This window comes from Rhinolophus sinicus, chromosome 8 (genome assembly GCF_057876585.1).
Source record: "Rhinolophus sinicus isolate RSI-liver-muscle chromosome 8, RSI-T2T, whole genome shotgun sequence".
NCBI classification, from domain to species: domain Eukaryota; kingdom Metazoa; phylum Chordata; class Mammalia; order Chiroptera; family Rhinolophidae; genus Rhinolophus; species Rhinolophus sinicus.
The window spans coordinates 19,476,954-19,488,440 of NC_142508.1; positions in this window are offsets into that span (position 1 = coordinate 19,476,954).

The window sequence follows — 11,487 nt, forward strand, 5'->3', positions numbered from 1 at the left end:
GTAGGCTTTGGCTAACAGTATTAGAATGGGGAGTTGTACCGTGTCTCCCTGAAAATAAGACCCAGCGGGACCATCAGCTGTAATGCGTCTTTTCCTTGGAGCAAAAATTAATATAAGACCCGGTCTTATTTTACTATAATATAAGACTGGATCCTACAATAATACAATGTAATATAATATAATATAATATAATATAATATAATATAATATAATATAATACCAGATCTTATATTAATTTTTGCTCCAAAAGGTGCATTAGAGCTGATGGTCCTCCTAGGTCTTATTTTCGGGGAAACAGGGTATTTCATTTCACCACTGGAGGGAACAGGGATGAGGGGAGAGAACATTGTTCACATAAAAAGCAAATTAGGCGCCCACATCTAGGTACACCTCAGAACTAGCATTTTATTCCTACTACAGTGGTTGTTATTATGTGGTGTACTGTGAAGCAATCATTGATGAAAATACTATGCTATGATAGCCTGAAAACAGATACAGTTGATATCCAACAGGTAGCATAATTACAGAGAGAGGCTTTAAAATGAATATGTTCCCATGTATTCACTTTTGTAGACATCTTTATTTTACCTGTCTTCCATCTACAATGTTTATGGAAATTTAGTTCATGGTTCACTACACCTTGAAATTGCTTAAATGCCACAACTGGCTTGACAAAATCCAAGACAGGAAAAGAAAAATGTGTGATACATAAAGCAATATGCTGACTGTCTAACTAGAAAATATTCTACAGCCTCCCTATTCAGATCACACTGGTAAAAGCAGTACTGACATTAGGAAATTTTCATTTCTTCATATATACTTCAAGTTGATCCAAAAGTAACTGCTATTAAATTAAAATGAGAACAATAATAAACAATAAAACTTTCCCATTGTTTTCCATTCATGTAGATGTACACTACACTGAACAGTCTGTGTAGAAAGACAGCTAATTGCATGGCCCCTGGAAGCCAACTCAGTTAAAACGACTAACAGCAGGTCCTCGAATAACATCGTTTCATTCAATGCCATTTTGTTATAATGTTGATGAGATAACATAGGAATTTAACTCATTCATGTCAGTTAGTCTGTGGTAAAACTGGTTCTGTTATACATTGTTACGCTTAGAGTCCCACAACCTATAGACAATGTTAAGTAAAGACTTACTATACTTATGTGAGATTGAGCAAGTTACTTATCCACTGTTGACTTTATTTTTCTCAATGAAAAATGGGGACAGCGTACACTCACCTTATAGGTTTGTCATAAGGCTTACATGAGTTAATCTGAGGCTCTTAAGAGATGCCTAGAGCATAAGAAGAACACTGAGTGGTACAAACATTACTACTTTCCCTTCCACTACTCTCTGGGAAACTACGTGATTGAGGTTTGCTTGTGTTCATCTAAAGAAAGGGATACCTTTGATGGTGAACCCATCTGTATACACAGAGCACTTGATGTGTTGTTAAATATTCATTTGAGTCCTTACTTTAGTGAGCTTCAGTGTCATTTGTTTTATTTTGTTATATTTATCAATTATTTGGTATATTATGACACGTATGCTCTGGAGAAAGAAATATTACAAAGACAAGGTTTCTATATAGTGACATGTCAGGGTCTTCTAGAGAATGACTTATTTCATAATGTGACTTCTCTGATTCATGAAACCAAACCTTATTTTAAATGACAAATAAGATGTAGGGAAAAACTAGGTGTTCTAACCTTTCCGTGAAATCCACACTCCTAACTTTATCCAATAATTACTGAACATTAGTTTTTGTTTTTGTCTTTGGTGGGGGGAGTAGGGTGTAGATATAGTAATATAGTGATATAAACATAGAAAAAAGTTTATTTTATTCATGAATATGCTCAACAGCTTAATATTCAGCAACTCTACTTTTGCTCATGTTTACCACATCTCCAACCCCACACATTCAGTTTTAATCCCAAGTTTGCATTTGATTAAACAGAGCATTTTAAATGTTTTTATGTTTAATTCTTTGTTCTCCATAGTGGCTCATAAAGCATGTAACACTGTGATAGGACAAATAACCCCCCCAAAAAAAAGAAAAAAATAGATGTCCACGTAATAAGCCCCAGAACCTGTGAATATGTTATCATACATGTCAAAGGTGCTTCTGCAGATATGACTAATTTAAGGGGCCTTGAGATGGGAAGATTATCCTGGATTATCTGCATGGGTCCAGTGTCATCACAAAGGTCCTTATAAGAGGGAGGCAGGAGAATCAGCATCAGAGAGAAAAGACAGAAGGATGGAAGCAAATGTCAGAGAGGAGAGAAGGGGCTAAGGTGCTGGCTTTGAAGATGGAGGAAGGGGTCACAAGTCTAGGAATAGGGGTATCCTCTAGAAGCTGGAGAGACAAGGTTTCCCCCTAGAGCCTGCAGACGGAATGCAGTCCTGAAAATCTAGACTTCCGACCTCCAGAAGCATAAGCTAAAAGCTTTGCATCGATTCGAGCCACAAGTTTGTGGTAATGGGTAACAAAAGCAGTGGGAAAGTAAGACATGTGAGCACTGAACCCAGTCTTGCTAGTTGATGACTTTCTCACCTCCCTTTTCCTTATTATAATTATCTGCATATTTCCCATACATTTAATGTCTTTCAACTTCCCTACCTCCCCAACCACTGACATCTCAAGCAATCAAATTTTTCGGTGATTAGGAAGCTCCTCCAATGCTATGATTTCCTTTATTTACTTACAAATGGTTGATTTGAGAAATGCCAAAATAATGGTAAAGATTACTAAGATAAAGACTAAAAAAAAATTGTCAAAATATATAAAAGAGCACGTGTGTGTGTGTGTGTGTGTGTGTGTTCCATAGTTTTGACTGAAAATATGGGCGGTGTCAGGGGAGGTGTCACATGTACCAACATGTCCTTAAAAGGCATAATCACCAGTCATATTGTCATATTATCTGATTTACATGTGCTCTATAGAAGCAACTACTACTATGCAATTGTTGATTAACACATTATGAAATTTGGTTAGTAGGATAAAATTCTGAATCTAAAAGAGGAACATTATATTTATCATAGTAAACAATATAGGCAATAATATTTGCACTAATAATAGTATTTAAAAATAAATACTGAGTACGTACTTTATCTGGTTTGTACATATTATCTCATTTAATTCTCACTACAATGTTCTGAGATAATACAGGTATTACCAGTGACTTTTACAAAAGAAGAAATTGAAACACAGTAACTTGTCTAAAGTCAAATTCATTTATATTTTGAATGTCCTTGCTACACAAACAAAAATTTAACTATCACAAGTATGTTCATAGGTTTCCATTATTTCTGAAAGACTATTAATACATCTAACCCTTAACCAAAACTAAAAGCTCTGAATTCAAAATCTCATGTTTTAATGTAATGGGTTCAGTAGTATTTAACTTGTCTATGCAATAAGTGTCTATTTTAACTCTTTTATTCCTAATGACAAAGTTTGTTTTCAATTTAACAAAATATATCGTGTTCTTTTTAATTTACTTTTTATTATTAGTTTCACATTAGTTTTATTATTTATTAGTTTTATTATTAGTTATCACCTCACAAAGTGATAACCCCAACAAGTCTATTACCAGTCTGACACTGTACATGGCTATTTAGCTATTCCAATACTGTTGACTATATTCCCTATGCTGTACTTTAAATCATGTGACCATATACATACCGGGGGTGCCAAAAAAATGTATACACATGACTTATATTCGTCTTTTGTTATCAGTATATCCTGAGTATTACAATTTTAATACAGTTTTTCCCTTTCTTAAAATGTGTATACATTTTTTGGCACCCTCCGTGTGTGTGTGTGTGTGTGTGTGTGTGTGTGTGTGTGTGTGTATGTGTGTGTATATACATATATATGTATTCATTAGGTTGGTGCAAAAGTAATTGTGTTTTTTGCAATTATTTTTCTTTTAAACCGCAATTACTTTTGCACCAACCTAATATGTATATAGGTTGTAGTTGACATTCAATATTATTTTATATTAATTTCAGGTTAGGCATTTATATAATTTATAGTGACCCCCCTGATAAGTCCAGTACCCATCTAACACTATACATAATTACCGTGTAATTTACTATATTTCTCAAACTGTATTTCACATCCCCATGACATTTATGTAACTACCAATATGTGCTGCCTAATCCCTTCACTTTTTACTGAGACTTGTTTTTGGGCCTAACAAGTGGTATATCTTAGAAAAATGTTTCATATGTACTTGAAAAGGATGTACATTCTGCTGCTTTGGGGTGAAATGCTCTAAAAACATCAATTAAATCCATTTGATCTAGTATATCATGTAAGGCTGCTGTTTTCGTGTTGATTTTCTGTGTAAAAGATCTGTTCATTGGTGTCAGTGGGGTATTCAAGTTCCCTACTATGGATGATTGTATTACTGTTGATTTCTGCCTTTATGTCAGTTAATATTTGTTTTATGTATTTAGGTGCTCCTGCCTTGGGTGCGTAGATGTTCACTAGGGTGATGTCCTCTTGCTGGATTGATCTTTTTTATTATCATGTAATGTCCTTCTTGTCTTTTGCTATAGTCTTTATTTTAAAGCCTATTTTGTCTGATATAAGTATTGCTTCCTGAGCTTTTATCTCATTTCCATTTCCGTGAAATATATTTTTCTATTCCTTTACTTTCAGTCTATGTGTGTCCTTTGATCTGAGGTAGGTCTCTTGTCGACAGCATATGCATGGGTCTTGTTTTCTTATCCATTCAGCTATTCTGTCTTTTGATTGAAGCATTCAATCCATTTATATTTAAAGTGATTATTGATAAGTACATAGTTATTGCCATTGTATTATAGTTTTAATGGTTGTTTGTTTCCACCCTTCTTCTTCTTAAAGCAATCATTTTAACATTTCTTGCAACACTGGCTTGGTGGTAATGAATTCCTTTAGCTTTTTTCTTGTCTGGGAAACTCTTTAGCCTTCAACTTTAAATAATAGCCTTGCTGGGTAGGCCCTTGTTTTTCACCACTTTTAGTATTTCCTGCCCCTCCCTCTAGCCTGCAAAGTTTCTGTTGAGAACTCAGTTGATGTTTATGGGAGCTCCCTTATAAGTAACTACTTGTCTTTTTCTTGCTGCTTTTAGGATTCTCCTTGTCTTTAACATTTGGCATTTTAATAATGATGTATCTTGGTGTGAGTCTGTTTAGGTTCATCCTGTTTGGGACTCTCTACGCTTTCTGGACTTGTATGTCTATTTCCTTCACTAGGTTAGTGAAGTTTTCAGTCATTATTTCTTCAAATAGGTTTTTGACCCCTCCTCCTGTCTTCTCTTTCTGGTACTCCTAGGATGTGAGTGTGGTTATGCTTGATGTTGTCGCATGGGTCCATTCAACTATCATTTTTGTTTTTTTGTTTTAATCCTTTTTTTCTTTTTGTTCTTCTGATTGGGTGTTTTCTGCTACCTAGTGTTCTAAATCACTATTTTGATCCTCTGATTCATCTAATCTGCTGTTGATTCCTTCTAGTGTATTCTTCATTTCAGTTACTGCATTCTTCGTTTCTGTCTGGTTGTATTTTATGGTTTCTATGTTCTTCTTTATGCTTGCTATTTCTTTGTTGAAGTTCTTATAATTTAAGCATCCTTATAATCAGTTTCGAACTCTGTCTCCGGTAGGTTGGCTGCCTCCATTTCATTTAGTTCCATTTCAGGAGGTTTCTCCTGTTCTATTTGTGACATGCTTCTGTTTCGTCATTCTGGCTGCCTCTATGTCTTTGCTTCCTATGTGTTAGGTAGATCTCCTATGTCTCTCAGTCTTTCCTGAGTGGCCTTATGTAGCATGTGTCCTGTGTAGTCCAATGGCGTAGTCTCCCTGATCTCCTGTGCATGTGCTCCAGGAGTGACCGTTGAGTGTGTTGTGTGTGTTCTCCTGTTGTAGTGCATCAGTGGGTGGGAATGACTCCTAGGCTGACTGACTGTGAGGACTGGCTATGCTCACAGTGTGTGAGCTGCTGTGTGGGGGCTGACCCCTCAGAGAGGGATTCACTCCAATGGACTCTTATGCCAGTTGAGACCACCCTTTGGGTGTGTCACTTGTGGGGCTAACTGGGTAGTGCTCTGGTGTGGTCTGAGGCTGGCCTCTGTGTGTGTTATTTGTGTTGTCTCTTGGGATGGGCTCCCATGAGGCCAATTTCATCCTTGCCTGTTACCAGCCCAGGGTTACCTGGTAGGAGTTGCAGAGCTATATGCAGTTGGCCACTGTCTGTGCTAGTCCTGGAGGTGTGTGGGGGTGGTTTCACTGTGAATAGGGGCTAGCTGCCACCAGTATGGGGCCTGGGGCAGCTTAGAAAACGCTCAGAGTGCCCTGTGGCTGTAGCCACCTGCCAGCTGCCCGTGAGGCCCAGCCATTGAAAGAGCTTCCTTAGGTACATGGGCTGGGCTGGTTGACCCAGTGTTGAAAGTGTCCTCAGTGATGCAGCAGTAGCTGGGAGGGGGTCCCAAAGAGTTATGAGGCGTGGCTGGTTTTTACAGTTAATGCAGATTCGCTTCTTGTGCCCAGCCTGTGACCAATGTATCATGTTCTTTATTGCCAATAAATGACATATAACAGAATGCAGTAAAGATGGAATTGACATAACTTAGGGGAAAGGGGAGGCAACCAAATTATTCACACGTTTCTAAGTAAAAATAAACAAACCACTAAATATTTTTGAGACAAGATTTATCTAAATCACAGTAGCTTGCTATTATTTTATCATTGATTGATGGTATAAGTTATGATTGAAGCCATCTATACTCTGATTGAAGAGAAACACATCGGATTACAGGAAGTAAGGGAATCCGCTCTCATGCACCTCCTCTTGCAGGCCCTGCTCCTACTGTGTCTGGTCATCAACTTTACCTGCAGGGGCTGCCGAGCAAGTGCATTTCTAGAGGGAATTTGTCATCTGTGTTTGTTAATGCTCTGCCTGCTGCTGTACTGGGTTGGCTGTCATGTCAGACGCCGATTCTCAGTTTTTTGTTTTGGTTTGGTTTTTGTGTTTATGACAACAGGAACAGAGGTTGTAAACTGTCAGTTCTCAACCATCACTGTATTGACATAAACCACTCCAGCTGTGGGCCTCATCTACTCCATTCTCCAGTCTTCAGGGAAAACAAACAAACAAACAAACAAAAAGGCAGCCCGAGATCTCTTGGCTATGTACTGTTTCAAAAGCCCCAGGGAAAGACTGCCGAGATGTTTGCATCTTTAAACGCCATACGGCAGCTTGGTTGTTTTGATTACTTTATGATGTTCGTATTTATTATTTGTACTGGCTTTTAGTCATTGGTGATAGAAATAGGTAAGACGAGAAGGGAAACGTGCAACTAAAAAAGAGCTGATTAGCCCAATTGTGAAGATGTTGAGGTCACTACCTAGTTCTGTGTGTGACAGCTTAAGCAAACTACTGTGCTTCATCACAGTGGCAAAGGACAGGGTGGCTGAATCTGAATGACCAATGCCAAACATCAAGCAGTTAATTTTAACCATAGCTGTGAAAAGTACTACACAGTACAATTTATCCCTGGGTTCAAATAGGATGGATAGAATTTAGTCAAACTATATTATAATCTTGAAAATGAAAAGTACAACCAGTGCCCTAATTCATTGGCTAACAAATCCTTATTCCTATAAACACAGATACTGAAGTTAAGTTGCCATACTATGATTAGTGTTAGAATTACGTAACTGCAGATAGTGGTATATGGTCAAACCACCTGTAGCAGATTGTCTCCAGGGCCCCAATTTTTCAACCTTCCCTTTATCTATATCCTTTTATCCTTTCTCATAGAATTATGACTTCGATGTGCTTGGTCTATGTAATATTTCTTTCTCCAGAGCATACATGTCATCATATACCAAATAATTGATAAATGCAACAAAATAAATGACATTGAAACGCACTAAAGTAAGGACTCAAATGAATATTTAACAGCACATCAAGTGTTCTGTGTATACAGATGGGTTCACCATCAAAGGTATTCCTTTCTTCAGATGAACACAAGCAAACCTCAATCACGTAGTTCCCCAGAGAGTCGTGGAAGGGAAAGTAGTAATGTTTGTACCACTCAGTGTTCTTCTTATGCTCCAGGCATCTCTTAAGAGACTCAGATTAACTCTTGTAAGCCTTATGACAAAGTTATAAGGTGAGTATACTCTGTCCCCATTTTTCATTGAGAAAAATAAAGTCAACAGTGTATAAGTAACTTGCTCAAACTCACATAAGTATAGTTAAGTAAGTCCTCACTTAACATTGTCTATAGGTTGTGGGACTCTAAGTGTAACAATGTATAACAGAACCAATTTTACCATACACTAATTGACATGAATGAGTTAAATTCCTATGCTAGCTCATCAACATTATAACAAAATGGCATTGAATGAAACGATGTTATTCGAGGACATGCTGTTAGTAGTTATAACTCGGCTTCCAGGGGCCATGCAATTAGCTATCTTTCTACACAGACTGTTCAGAGTAGTACACATTTACATGAATGGAAAACAATGCCATTTCAGGGTCTTCTAGTGAATGACTTATTTTATAATGTGACTTCTCTGATTCATGAAACCAAACCTTATTTTAAATGACAAATAAGATGTAGGGAAAAACTAGGTGTTCTAACCTTTCCGTGAAATCCACACTCCTAACTTTATCCAATAATTACTGAACATTAGTTTTTGTTTTTGTCTTTGGTGGGGGGAGTAGGGTGTAGACATAGTAATATAATGATATAAACATAGAAAAATGTTTATTTTATTCATGAATATGCTCAACAGCTTAAAATTCAGCAACTCTACTCTTGCTCATGTTTACCACATCTCCAACCCCACACATTCAGTTTTAATCCCGAGTTTGTGTTTGATTAAACAGAGCATTTTAAATGTTTTTATGTTTAATTCTTTGTTCTCCATAGTGGCTCATAAAGCATGTAACACGGTGATACGACAAATAACCTCCCCCCCAAAAAAAACACACACAGATGTCCACGTAATAAGCCCCAGAACCTGTGAATATGTTATCATACATGTCAAAGGGGCTCCTGCAGATATGATTAATTTAAGGACCTTGAGATGGGAAGATTATCCTGGATTATCTGCATGGGTCCAGTGTCATCACAAAGGTCCTTATAAGAGGGAGGCAGGAGAATCAGCATCAGAGAGAGAAGATAGAAGGATGGAGCAAATGTCAGAGAGGAGAGAAGGGGCTAAGGTGCTGGCTTTGAAGATGGAGGAAGGGGTCACAAGTCTAGGAATAGGGGTATCCTCAGAAGCTGGAGAGACAAGGTTTTCCCCTAGAGCCTGCAGATGAAATACAGTTCTGAAAATCCAGACTTCTGACCTCCACAAGCATAAGTTAATAACTTTGCATCGATTCGAGCCACAAGTTTGTGGTAATGGGTAACAAAAGCAGTAGGAAAGTAATACAGACATGTGAGCACTGAACCCAGTCTTGCTAGTTGATGACTTTCTCACCTCCCTTTTCCCTTTTCCTTAATGTAATTATCTGCATATTTCCCATACATTTAATGTCTTTCAACTTCCCTACCATGTTTCCTTGAAAATAAGACTGGGTCTTATACTGTATTTCTCCGAAAATAAGACCAGCTCTTTTGTCAATTTTTGCTGCAAAAGACATATTAGGGCATATTTTCAGGGGATGTCTTATTCTTTCATGTACAACAATCTACATTTATTCAAATACAGTCATGTCTTCTTCTTTTGGAACATCGTTATAACGTACTAAATGCGTCAGTCTGGCTGACAATCTTAACTGGGGCTTATTTTCAGGGAAACACAGTATCTAGTTTGGACTTACTCTGTATTTGTTGAATAAATGAATGAATGAATTAAAATATTACATGAAATTTGCAGAGTATTAGTGCGTGTCTTCTTCTAGAAAAAAATTCAAATTATAATTTAGCAGTAACACTAGAACAATATTAAAACTACTGAATTCCATGTGCTCTGCTTCAGTTATTAAAGACAATTTATATTCATGTCTGTTTTTTACTAAATCCTATAAGATTGAATAGTTAGAACACTGTGTTTAAAGTTTACTTGAAGAAATATTATTTTTGTCTGGTTGTTGTTTAGTTATGTTATCAGTTTGATTTACAGTTTGTTTCATTGGTTCCTTTTTATATTTGATTTTAGAACATGCAATTTGATGTCCTGTTTAACAAATTTTTTCCTAAGCTCACAGGGATATTGTCCTATATTATCTTCTAGAAGGTACACTGATTTGCTTTCACATCTTGATCAACAACCTTCTTGAAGTAGATTTTTGAGACCATTTTTAGGTAGGGGTCAAATATAGTTGTTTGTTTCTAAACAGCCCCAGCACAAGCTATTTTTAAAAAACATTATATTCTATTGCTCAGAAATGTCACCTCTGCTTTAAACTGGTACCCTTATATGCAGGTATCTAGTTTTGGTTTCTCTATGCTTTTCAATAGGTTTATTTGCTGATATTTGAGTCAATAAGACTGTTAAATACTGTATATTCATGATTTGTTTTTATATAGATCTTTCCAGGAAACAGAACAAATTTACTACAAAGAATTGTTAACAGATACTAAAAGGGGTGAACAGGATTCCAAGGTGCCCAGAAATACTAAATGTAGGAAGTAGCTACAACTTGCAGGCTACAGAAGTGTGAAAAAAAAAGAAGGCAGTGGAAAAAAAACAGTAGGAAACAAGTTGACCACTGCTAGCCCTGACTGCCACTGTGGTTACTGCTGAGGCCCCTGCGTTCCAATTCATTAATTACCATGTAGAGAAAAAGAAAATAAACAAAACCACCACCGCCACCACCAGGTAGGGAAACACCTTCCCCTGTTTGGCATTGCAGTGCACCATCAGCATCCAATATCATCAAATTCTAATACTGAGCTAATTGGCAAAGAGAAATATTAATATTTACAGGCTCCAGCTTCAGTATCATAACTCAGGAAAAAGACGGGTGGATTTGGAGTTAAAAGACAATAAATTGATAATAGAGACAGTCTTGACAACTGGTAGAGAAAGAACTCCACATTTGTTCTTATTCACGCTTGTCTGGGGATGTATTTGGACTTCTGCAGCTTCATATGCATTTTTTAATCAGACTGCTAATGTTCAAATTTTAAAAAAAAGCTTTTAAATTTTAATTAAGAACTCACTGAAAATATTGATCAATTTGAAGAGAACGGATGTTTACAAACTTGAAACCTCTAATTAATGAACATGATAGTCCCTCCTTTACTTATATCTCAAATTAGATATTTTGTATATAGCTATATTTTGTACCTTTTGTTAGATTTATTCTTAGTTATTTTAATGAAAATTGCTCATAATTAACATCTGAGTTGTTTTTTGTATATAGACATACAACTTAATGTGGTAACGTATTTAATCACCTTAGTAGTTTACCTGAAGACTCTTTTTGTACTTTTCTAAGTACACAGCCATATCATCTA